Below are 13,359 nucleotides of genomic sequence, written 5' to 3'. Positions count from 1 at the left end.
GAGAAATTAGAAAAAGACTACAATGAGAAGATCTAATCAGAGTTCCAGAAAGATAGGATGGAGATAATAGAAGAGAGGCAATACTTTTAAGAACAATGACTAGGAACTTTCAGAATTGATAAAACACATGAATGCACAGATTTAAAAAGCATTGGCAAAGAAGTTTTGTTCACAAGATTGTGATGTGAGCAAAGTAGGTTCTGGGAAATTTGCAATGTGAAATAGACAAAGAAATGGCAATGATACTACTCAAGAAGAAAATAATAATTATGCTCAGTAATAGAGAAAAACTTACTGTCAATTGGCACTATTTGTAAATTTAAGGAAAGAGCTCCATATCTGAAATTTTTCTACAAGATTGCCTATGATATTTTTGGTAAAAAATGTGATCAGTGGGCCTCTCAAATCCTAGCACTGAAGAAAGTTATAGGATGTCAGTAGGATGGTAGAAAAAGAGGCTCCTGATTTTTCCTCCTCCAACAGACGTACTGAATAAACAGCTAAACAGGGATCAATCACCTCTGAGAGAAATTCAGAAACTAGTCAAGATGTTCCTAAATGCCAGGTAATTGAAAAAATACCCACATCAAAACGAGGAGGAAAAGCTGAGACACATTCACACCATAAACCCTACTGCTGGCACAGCGCCATACAATCGGAGCGAAACCCCAACTCCCAGTTTATCCATGAGAAGTGCCGAGTTTGCATCACACACCCAGGGCTCCAGCTTCTAAGGCTGCCACCAAAGAGACTGACTCCCAAATCACCAAGCTGCGAGCCAAATGGGCTCTCGGCTTTTGACAGTCCCCCTGGACAACAGAAAACAAAGAAGCAGTTTTAAATGGATGAGCAAACACTTCTCACAACTATCTCTGTTGGATCAGCACAGGGGAAGCAGACAAAAATGTCCAGGTCCTAGTTTTTCCGTGGAAGGGGTTTGACAGCACACTTTTCTGGCTTCTGCCTGAAGTACGGGCTTCTAATTAGCCTGCATCTAGAAGCTGATGGGGCTCCAGGAGACTGAATGAGTTTGTGGACACATGCCATCTCCCCATTGGCTCATTTCAGCTATAAAATTAAGTCTACAGCTTCTTCCTGCAAGGAGCTTGTCCATACATCTATCACCCCAGCTTTTATGGCAGCCACCCTAGGGGCTGGCTCCCAAATCACCTAGCTCTGTGAGCTGAGGGGGCTAGCCATTTGTGAGTCTTCGGGATCACTGCAAACAAAGAAGTAGTTTTGAAGGGATACCTGAGAACTTTGCTATCTCTCTGGCCTTAGCACAGAGGACACAGGCAAAAATGCCCAGCTCCAAGATTCCCCCCAGAAGGGATTTGACTATACACTTTCCCAGCTGCTGCCTGGAAGATCTGGCTTTTAATTAGCCTATATCTGAGAACTGATGTGGCAGGTAAAAGGCTTGCATCCAAAATGTAGGAAGAACTCTTAAAAGTCCACAATGAAACTAACAACCTGATTAAAAAATGGACAAGAGGTCTGAACAGAAACCTCGCCAAAGAAGATATGCTGATGGCAAATAAGTATATATAAAGTGATGCTCAATGCCTTATGTCATCAAGGAGCAGCAAATTAAAACAGTAATGACATATCCGTACACATCTGTTAGAATGAGGAAAATCCAAAAAATTGGCAATACCAAATGCTGGTGAGGATGTGGAGCAATAGGAACTCTCATTCATTGTTGGTGGGAACGCAAAATGGTACAGCAATTTGGAAGATGATTTCTTACAAAGATAAACATAGTCTTACCATATGAAGTAGCAAGCCCATTCCTAGGTATCTACTCAATGGGTTTGAAAACATATCCACACATAAGCATGCAAATGGACGTTTACAGCCCTTTTATTTGTAATTGCCAAAACCTGGGAGCAACAAAAACGTCCTTCAATAAGTTGAATGGAAAAGCAAATTGTATACATCCATACAATGAGAGATCACTCAACAATAAAAAAAAAAAAGGTGAGCTATCAAGCCATGAAAAGACATGGAAGAACCCAAAAGCGTATTGCTAAGTTCAAAAATGAAAAAAAGCCAGCTGGAAAAGACTGCCTAAAGTATGATTACAACTATATGACATTTTGGAAAAGACAAAACTTATAAAGTAAAAAGATCACCAGTTGCCAGGGCGTTAGGGGGAGATAGGGTAAGATTAATAGGTGGATTAAGAGGTGAACCACAGGGGATTGTTAGAATAGTGAAATTATTCTGTATGTAATCTGTAGAAGGTACTCATTCTAATGATGAGTACTTGACAGACAATTGTCAAACACATAAAACTGTACAACATCAAGTGTGAACCTTAATACAAATATGAACTTTAGTTAATAATAATGTATCAATATCAGTTCATTAATTGTAACAAATGTACCACACTAAAGCAGGACGTTACTAATAGGGGAAGTCGTGTGTATGGTGGGAGGGTTATATGAGAACTTTCTGTATTATTTACTCAATTTTTCTGTAAATCTAAGAGTGTTCTAAAAAATCTGTTAATTAAAAAATATGGTATGCCATATGAAAGCAATAATGTACAACTAATTTTGATCTATGAAAACAGCATTTTCATATGATTTAACTGTATATTATCCACATAAAATACTTGTGTTAGGTACTGGAATGGTTTAGTTTGGTATTTGAATTTAGATCTAAAACACAGCTGTAAAGTATTGTTGAATTTGATTATTGTATTTGCTCAAACCAATACTCAAAAATTGGAAATAAATTTTATGATCTGTTATCTAATTATATTTCTATACATAGTGCACGGTTTCCAGATAGTCATTAATATTAATGCTGTATGTACACAGCTTTAAAGAAGAATTAGGACTAGATATAAGACTTTCTGAAATTAATAAAATATCAATATTTATCTTAACAGTTTTTGGTAATTTAAAAGACCAATTAATTTTTACTATAATGATGGCCCCTAATTTACTGAAGATTTGTTTGACTTCTCTATGATGATGAGGTAACAACCCAATGAAAAGTGCTGAATAACTGTGGTTTACGCTTTTCCCATCACTTGCTTTTGGAGTATTTTCTTCATGATTTTAGTTTTCAGATACTGTCCTGACTTCAGAATTCACTTTAGCCATTTATTTCCTACTACTGTTTCTTAACAAGGAAGGTGCAATATAGAAAGCCATACAGGGTCAAGTAAAAAGGTGAAATCTCCATATAAAGGGCATGACCACAGCTCAAGTGAATTCCATGCACCACAAGGAGGAGCTCACTCAATCTCAGTGATGATTTCCCTACTTATATGCAGATAAAGCAACATTTCTGGAGAGATAAAATAACACGTTCGTTTTCTTCAGCATGATTCCACGATTTTAAAGTACATAAAATTGTATTGCAGTTTTCACCTAAATATCCTTCATCGCTTGAGTAACGCCGAGTGGTACACAATTAGATTAGGCATCTTTTACATAGTTATATACAATGAGCCCAAGTGCACTCACATCGCTATGCTCGATTTTGTTGAATGAACTTATAACATCAGACTCATGATTATTTTGAAGTTAAGCGGTTCATTTTTATCTGGCTTATTAATTGATATGTAAGCATTTCTTAATTTATTCATTTGTTCCATAAGTCATTAAAACCAAGTTACTCACTGTCAACTAGGTAGTAGGCAAAAATTGCAGTGGCAAAGATAGATATAGGACATTTTGTAATTATACAATTGTCACTTGGAAAGTTATGGTTTATATTTTGCAATTTGAATTAGAAATTGATCTTTGAAATATTTAAATACATCCGGCATTTGAGGAAATTGTCAATATTCTAAGAAGTTAGTCATGCACATTTTCTATACTAAATACCACAAATATGAGTGATAAAAAGAACTGTTATTAAAGAAATCGCATCATAAATAAATACACAATACCGGCACATAATAACATTCTTCAGAGGAAAATAAATGAAAAGGAGCAATGTGAATAGTAGATGCTAAACATATTGAGAGAGGGAGAGAGAGAAATTGAGATCAGCTGTCGAAAGGGGCAATAGACTTCTTGATATAGGCACCTAGGAGTTATTTTAATATTCTCCTCTGGCTAAATCTTTTGTTGCACCCTATCCTGCTGCATAAAATCAACATCCATGCACGCACGCTTTACCCAGTACCTGACTTAGCTCTACCAGAAATTCTGCCTGTGTAAATACCTATCCTTTATTCTATCATAAATACCTTTAAGTATTGTCTTTGTACCTAAATTAACTTATATCTCCTTATTGTTGCTTTGTTATTCCAAACTTTAATTTATTTTTCCTATTATGGAAGGTATGTCCACTAAATACTTATAATTTGAAACATACAAAAAAATGGAAAGAAGAAAATAAAATCCTCTGTATATAATCTTATTCCCCAACACAATCAGATTGCTTAACATTCCATTTATTTTTAAAATTTAATTGAAAAGCATTTATGAGTTTTTCCTCCTAGGAGCCTTCCTTGGGTCCTTGATTTAGAATCATTTCTACATAGTTGTTTCTGAGGCAGCTTGTATGCATTTCTCCCTTCTAGGACTTAAAACATTTTGCTTGAAATATCTGTTTAATTATCTGCATTCATTCACCCTCCCAACCCTGCCCCCTCCCTGACAGGTTGTAGACTCTAAAAAAGGAAAGACTCTTTCTGTTTATCTACCACTATATTCCTAGCAACTAACAAAGCAGTGTGCACATAGTAGGGTTAATAAATATTTGTTCCATATATGAGTAATGATCATAAAAGTGTGTATCTTCCTTGTGCAATTAACATAATATCATAAGTATTCCTCCATATTACAGTATTTACTTTTAAGTATTTTTATGTGGTGCACCATCTGTTCATTGCGTAAAAATCAATTTCAAGATTGTTGGACTCTTTGACTTATGTTTATCACCACTATAAACCAAGACTCTTAGCAGTGCAATTTCCCTCATCAATTCCTACTATATCCTACTCCCTCTTCACATCTGTAAACTGCAACTAAATCTTTGTTAAAAATAAGATAGGAGCAAAGTCCTAATTTGAAGACTAATGAGCATGGCAAAGCTGATGAGAAAAATCCTAAAACTTCCTCTTTAGTTCTTTATGCCAGTGGCTTTTTTCGTAATTTAATGACATCACAGTAAGCATGAAAGACCTTCCTCTTTCTTTTTAAAAAAATATAGCCTCTGTTACTCTAGTTAAATTTAAAATTCACTTTATGACTCTAATCACTAGATTTTACATAAAAACACTAAACAGAGCTTGGAGAAATTTTCTATCTTTAAATTTATTAAATTTGTTATTTTAATATCTGGTGGCGATCACTTATTCATTCACTAATATGATGAGCTATATAATAAGTGAGGTAGTGAGTCCTGGTTTAGTGAGATGAGCAGCCATGTAAACCAAAATTTATTACACAAGATCAGAGCTATTAACAATAATATGTAAAGTATGTAAAGATAAGGGATCTTTATTTCCTGTGTGTGCCCTTTCATTTAGGAAATTGTAAACGGGAAGCTTCTGCAACAGGTAGCTGTAGTCTAAGACTTAGAGAAAAATTTTCTTGATGGTTAAGGGAAGATTTATTATATTTTAAAAATAATTTTTATATTAAAGTATATAGCAGGGACAACATCCTAACTTTTCTGAAAGAGATATAAAATATTCAAGCAAGTTCATTTTGTATAGTTTAGACAGGGGAGAATTTGTATTGACAATTAGAAATCTACATTCTTAATATATAAAATGTCCACACTAAGTTATCAATAAGAAAAGTGTGCAGATCTATATAAGCATTGTCTCTTGACTCATTTTTAAAAAGCTGTTTGGAAGCTTAATAAATTGCCGAGCCACACTCAGTTACATATGAGAAAGGGACTTCCGTACATCCTCGAGATAAGGCTTGGATTATCATCATCGTGAAAACGTGAATCAGTTTAAAATAAGTTTTTTTGTACTAGAATGACATCTCTTTTAGTTGGGAGTTCTGGATCTTTTACGCAAATATTGTTACCTGAGTATATCTGAAATTTCCTTTTAGAATCATCTTCAAAGTAAGGACAGATCAAAGTGCAGGCTCCTACATCAAAACAAGCAAGGCCTTTTTAAAAACTCTTATTTTTGCCTTAGTTCAAAGCAAGTTAATAGATGCTATCTTTTCAACATCATTATAGGGAAGCAAAATTTAACATTGGAGCTCTCATATGCCTACCCGGAAGAGCAAGAGGGATTTGTAAAACAATAAAAAAGTAGGAAACTGTGTTGTTTTACACACTGAGGAAAACAGCAGCAAGCTGGTGCTATAAAAGTAATAAAGACACACAGTGGAAGCACCTGTAAAATCTTTGCTCACACTTTTATCTTAGCACTTACCACACCGGACTGGGATGAGATGCTTATATTTTGTTCTCTTTACTGTATAATAAACCTCTGAAGGAAAGGACAATGTCTTATGTATCTCTGTTTCATTAGGACCTTGAACAAATGCCCGCCTCCCAGTAGCTCCTTATTAAGTGTTTAAAAAACTGATGATAATAACAATAATAAAAGTCCCTTCAATAATGGAGTGTTCTGGAATAACTACGTCATGGAGAAAATAGAACTTCGCTTGTGATTAATTTTGTCATATGTAAAACTTAAAAGGACTTGTAAATGTACTAATCCAATAACATTTGCTCTGGGGCATTTTTCCATCCATTTAAACAAGTTCCTATATTTTACTTTAGGGTATAAAAACAGATAAAACGACACTATTACATTAAGGATATGAAGCTTACTTTAACCTTTAGTTTCCTTTAAAAATGCAGTCATGTTTCACTAAATGAGAGAATTCATAAATTAAAATTAGTCATTTGTAATAGTTTAAGTGAATTACACAAAGCTCTGAATAAAAGAGATGTTGCCATATGAACACGCATTCTATTTTTACATTGTTTGTAAAGAATATAAACAAAATAATGAGATTACTGATATTTCATATGGACTGAAATGAATGCTTAGATTTGCTATATACAAACCTACTATAGGGGCTGGCCCAATGGCACAGTGATGAAGTTTGCACGTTCTGCTTCGCTGGCTGGGGGTTCACCAGTTTGGATCCCAGGTGGGAATCTGCGCACCGCTTGTCAAGCCATTCTGTGGCAGGCGTCCCACATAAAACAGAGGAAAATGGGTAAGGATATTAGCTCAGGCCCAGTCTTCCTCAGAAAAAAGAGGAGGATTGGCGGTAGATGTTAGCTCAGGGTTAATCTTCCTCAATTAATAAATAAATAAATAAATAAAATAAAAATCTGCTATACATTCATGGCAATATCAACATTTAATAAGAAAGATTATAGCTGCCAATAAGCCAAACATATTAACCATGGATATGATTGAAAAAATAACCTCTAGACTCAATGTAGTTTTAAAAACATTGATATTTCACTCACTCTCAATGTTCATGAGATGTCCCTTGGAACTAAAAAGCTAAACAAAACAAAACAAAAACTATCAATGATTAAATAAGTGTAGGGTATGCTGAGAAAACAAAGTTTAAAACTTTATCGCAGTACTGCCCAAATCCTAGAATATGCTAAGGTCAGTTTGGAATGTCTACGTGGGTGCTATAGTGAGCTGCATTTTGCAAAGGTATTTGGTGATGCAGCTACTGGGCCTTTTTCAGGAGGAACACATTTTAGCCCTTCCTAGCACAAATGTTCTATGGCACATACTTTGGAAAATTCTGGGCTATCAATTGGCCTCCATCAGATAGCAGTACTGTGTCGTTGAAACAATGAAATACAATTGAATTGCTGTTTGGTAAGCTTGGAATTGGTATATGAACACATGGTTCTCCATGAATGACTCTCGTTTGTTCACAAAGATAATGAACATGGAAAAAATACTTCAAGAATTTTAGTTGCAAAAGGAAATAAAGAAATAGTCTCTTAGAAGAAGGAAATACCTATTGAAGTAGGTTGAAATGGGAAGGAACTTGTGGGGAGTGAGCTGTGGAATCTGTAGAAAAAGGAAGACTTACTGAGTATCAGTCCCTGAGAAGGTAGGTGAGGACTGACTTCTAAATACAGACTGGAGAAGTAGATCTGGATAAGAGAAGTGACACGTGATCTAATGCAGAAAGAGAGCATAAGGGCAGATATAAATCTGTTTGCAATATAGGTTTCTCTGTAAAATGGGATCGGCAGTAAATCATGAACTTGAAGTTTCTTTGTTGGAATTTTGGGGAATCTTCAGAGCAGGCATTAGAGGAGAGAGATGGTTGGAATTGTCCATGGTTACAACATCTGACTATGGCTATTTGAGTAGAATGTAATTGCAGCCTAGGTCTGAAAATTGAATACAATAAAAAAAGAAAGGCATGTGGGGTGAGGTGTGTGTGTGTGTGTGCGCGCGCGCGTGTGCGCATGTGTGTGTGTCTATGCTTGTAAGTTAAAGGACTTCAAGGAAGAAGTGCAATTTAATCAAAAGAACCTGGGCTTGGCCTCACAAGAGATTAGATTCTATTCTTGTCCTTGATTGTTTTGTTAAATGGCATTACATAAGTGATCTACTCTCTCTGACCTTCAGTATTTCCAACTTAAAAATAAGGGGATCTTGGCCTGAGTGAGGTGATACCACTGTAGTTTTGATTTGCATTTCCCTGATAGCTAATGATGTTAAGCATCTTTTCATATGCCTGTTGGCTATCCATATATCTTCTTTGGAGAAATCTCTGTTCAGATCTTTTGCCCATTTTTTAATTGGATTGGTTTTTTTTTTGTTGTTGAGCTGTATGAGTTCTTTGTATATTTTGGATATTAACCCCTTATCTGATATATGCTTTGCAAATATCTTCTCCCAATTGTTAGGTTGTCTTTTCATTTTGTTGATGGTTTCCTTTGCCGTGCAGAAGCTTTATAGTTTGATGTAGTCCTATTTGTTCATTTTTTCTTTTGTTTCCCTTGCCCTGTCAGACATGGGACTTGAAAATATGCTGCTAAGACCAATGTCAAAGAGCGAGAATGGCTATAATTAACAAGACAGGAAACAACAAATGTTGGAGAGGATGTGGAGAGAAGGGAACCCTTGTACACTGCTGGTAGGAGTGCAAACTGGTGCAGCCACTATGGAAAGCAGTTTGGAGTATCCTCAGAAAATTGAGAATAGATCTACCATATGATCCAGCTATTCCACTGCTGGGTATTTACCCAAAGAAGTTGAAAATGCAAAGGCATAAAGATATATGAACCCCTATGTTCATTGTAGCATTATACACAGTAGCCAAGACTTGGAAGCAACGTAGGTGCCCATCAAGGGATGAATGGATAAAGAAGATGTGGTCTATATACACAATGGAGTACTATTCAGCCATAAGAAATGATGAATTCCGGCCATTTGTGACAACATGGATGACCCTTGCAGGTATTATGCTGAGTGAAATTAGTCAGAGGGAGAAAGTCAAATACCATATGATCTCACTCATAAGTAGAAGACAAAAACAACGACAAACAAACACATAGCAATGGAGAGTGGATTGGTGGTTACCCCAAGGGAAGGGGGGAGGGCAAGAGGGGTGATTAGGTTCACATGTGAGGGGATGGACTATAATTAGCTTTTGAGTGGTGAACATGATGTAATCTACACAGAATTTGAAATATATTGCCATGTACATTCGAAAGCTATATAATGTTATAAGCCAATGTTATTGCAATTAAAAAACTTAAAAAAAATTAAATTTGGATAGCCAACTTTCAAGTGGCCACTTGTTAAACTTGGCCAGCAGCTACTGCAGTGACACTACAGTTCTATATATTTTATATTAAAATGCCTGGAAATATGAAAAAAATAAAACATAAAAGTTCCACACTGTGACAAAAAAAACCAAAATAAATAAAATAAATAAAAATAACTGGATCCACCTAGTTAAGTTCTTAAAATTTAATGAGCATATGAAGCACCTGGAAGACCTTACTAAAACACTATTTCTGATTCAGTCAATTTGGCACCAAGGCCTGAGATTTCTAACCAACTCTTGGGTGATGTGATACTCCTGGTCATTGGAACCTACTTTGAGTTTCAAAAGTCTAAATAATTCGATCACTAATATCCTTCTACATTTATATTTAACTGTTATATACTGAGGACAAGCATGTCGACTTCTCAGACTCCCATGCTTTAGTCTCTCTTTAGTTTGGAGACTTTATTAATATATTTCTCACTATTATATAATAATAAATATCCACATATTCTGATAAAATTCAAATCTATGTGAAATTGAGATAATTCTTAGGTGAATACTACAATATAGTCAATATAGTAACATATGTGAAAACATGCATGAACTACCTATTGTAAAAATATTTACCCAAAAGATAAATAATAAATATTTATTTTCTTCCTCCCTTCTTTTATTCCTATTTCTCTTCTTTCTCTTTTCTTCTTCTCCACTCTCTTCTTTTTTTAGATGTCTCAGACTAGAACTCAGTGGTAAGAGGATTAAGCCCCAAGTTGTCACAACTTGTTTATGACATCTAGAATCTGTGGATAATCGAGAGTTGATGTTATAGAATCACAGTAGTGTGGAAGGTTCTGTAGTGAAATTGCTCCCTTGCTTTCTTCCTCATGGGAATAGAATACAAACTAGTCCTGGAATGAGAGTGTTCGGCCTGAGAATATTATTGAGTATCATTTCAAATCATGCCTTGTCAGGTAAATATTAAAACTATCAATTCACTATAAATTAAGTGCTGCTTATATTCAATTCAGTTAACATGTATCAAAAACAACAAAAATATACTTTTTGATTTCCAATGAGAAAAAAACTATCACAGCTTTCATTTTATACGTCCATACAAATGTAGAAGTAGAGATCCAATGTCAGCTTATCACCAGAGGTATACTTATGTCTATATCTACGTCAACATTGACATCTTTTATATTTACATCTACATATTGGCCTCCTCTTAATATTACATCTATGTCTGTATCTCACAAGAGTTTCCTGAGGTCTCATGAGTCTGAGGACTCCTGTTAGCAGCAAGAAGCAAAATGGCCTGGGTCCTGAATTCACCCGCACACTGTAGGAACTCAGCTTTCTGCAAAAACATCTCAGTTATTTCTGGGATTTCCCACAGTTTCTCAAAGGCGTGGACACTCTCTTCATGTTCTCCTGCTTGGGCCCGTCTCTCACTGATTGTTCTCTGAATAGCTGGTTGATGGCCATATCTTTCCAGTACTTTGACCATCAGCACTCTCCAGAGAAGGTCCATGTCTAAGTCAAAAGAGCAGTTTCTTTGTGTTCCCAAAGCTGCAAAACCTTGACTAAGGAAAAGAAAAACATTATTACCTAAGAAAATAACCATTGTAAGACCGATATCAAAACTAAGTTGTCAGAGTATACGAAACACTTACATTTTATTCGTATGTTAATTAAAATGGTATCTGAGTTTGTAGTACTCAGGATCAGTTCTAAATGCAGAAATTCAAGGGAGATGAGGTAGAATGATATGAAAAGGGTCATAGAACCATAGGAATAATAGCTCAGTAGTGTTGGTAAAATAAAATCCATTTATATGCTCTCCAAAATGAAAAGATCTTTAAGAGAGTTGGGTCTTTGTGAAGCTCTTAGGGAAAATGAAAATGTGTTTGTAAGATTTGTAGTTTGAGATTACTGGGGACCCTGAGGAGCAGGAGAGAATGTGGGCATATGGTATTGAGCAAAAGACCTTAGATGGTAAACAGGAGCTTATTAAGTACCTGCTGTGATGTATTAGTTGGAAAATTAGCTCTATTGGTTATGGCATGATGCTAATGAGCCCAAGGTTGAGTGTTCCTGGTCGACTTCGGGGTCAGTTACGTGTGTTCCTCAGTGGCCTCTGATTAGAAGAAAGGCTTGGCAAGCCATTTACATGTGTTGCTCTGGCTCAGGGTACACAGCAATTGTGGGAACTCTACATACCCATCATTTCTACTGGAGGCATACTCTCAAGCCATATACATTCCACTGCTTATAACAGCAACATCTGATATATATACGTGTATATATATATATTGTCATGAGCAAAAATGAAATTACTTCTCTCAGTTGTTTTATTTATACTTCCCCTTGATGTTAGTATTGGAAAATGCTGTGATGAGATTTCAATAAAGCATTTTGGTATGATGTATAAGAGGTCATAGAAATGTTCATATACTTTAACCTAAGAATCTGTCTTCTAAAAATTTAGCTTGGAAAATAATTTGATAACTAAAACAAGTTATATATATATAAATTTATTATAGAGTTGTTTGTCAGGCAAAATTGAATGCAAGTTCAATGAAATGTCAAATCATAGAAGAATGCCTTTTTCAGTTTTAGAACATTACTGTATAGAATATTATGCATGAATAAAATAAAACATAATTATGGCAATTGAAGGAGAATATAGGGAAAACTTATGCAAGAATGCTGGGAGAAAAAAGCAGCATGAAGTGTTAAGTACATTATGAATACAAGTTTTGAATATTTTAATATGAATACCACTATTTGAATACACACACACATACACAGAAACAAAAAATATAAGAACCCTGTTGAGTTCAAGTGGGGGCAGGCAATATATTCAATAGATTAGCGCTCTAATACATAGGTTCTGCAAAACACACAGACATGGTTTTGAATTTTGGCTCCTCCGCTTACTAACTATGTGATCATGAATCAATTACTTAGACATGCTGTATCTCAGTTTGCTCACCTGTAATTCTGGAACAATAAAGATTATTCATTCTAAGGAATTATTCTATTATTCTTAGTCTATTCATGAGGATTATTAATTATTACCTTATGAGATAATTCTAGCTTCATAAGAAAGTTTGACTACTGAATGAGATGATTTATGCAAAGCCTCTGATCATATACTGGTACTCAATATATAATTGTTATTAGAGCAAAGATAATAGCAATTATTATTTTTGCCATTAGTGATTATGTATTTTTGCAGTTTTCACTCTTTAGTCTTAATAGTGATAGCAGCAGACATTGAAATGCTTACCCTTTGTCAGGAAGGGATAGAAAGCCTACACTTCAGAACCAGGCATACCTGGGTTTGAAACCAGCTCTGTAATTTACTAGTTTTGTAATATCAGCAAAGTTATCCATCTTCTCTGTTAGTCCCTTCAACTGTGAACAACCCCCTCATGGGGTTCTTGCACAGATTCAAATAAGATGATGTTTGTAAAGCACTTTGAAATCATTCAGCAAATAGCAGTTACTTAATCTAAACTTTACAACAATTCCACAAGATAGTTATATATAAGATAAAGCTTATATATTATAGTTGAGGAAACTGAAATTCAGAGTCAAGAAGATACCCCAGCTGCACCGCCAACAAGAGAGGGTC

This window comes from Equus caballus, chromosome 2 (genome assembly GCF_041296265.1).
Source record: "Equus caballus isolate H_3958 breed thoroughbred chromosome 2, TB-T2T, whole genome shotgun sequence".
Taxonomy (NCBI): Eukaryota; Metazoa; Chordata; class Mammalia; order Perissodactyla; family Equidae; genus Equus; species Equus caballus.
This window is presented reverse-complemented; position numbering follows the sequence as displayed.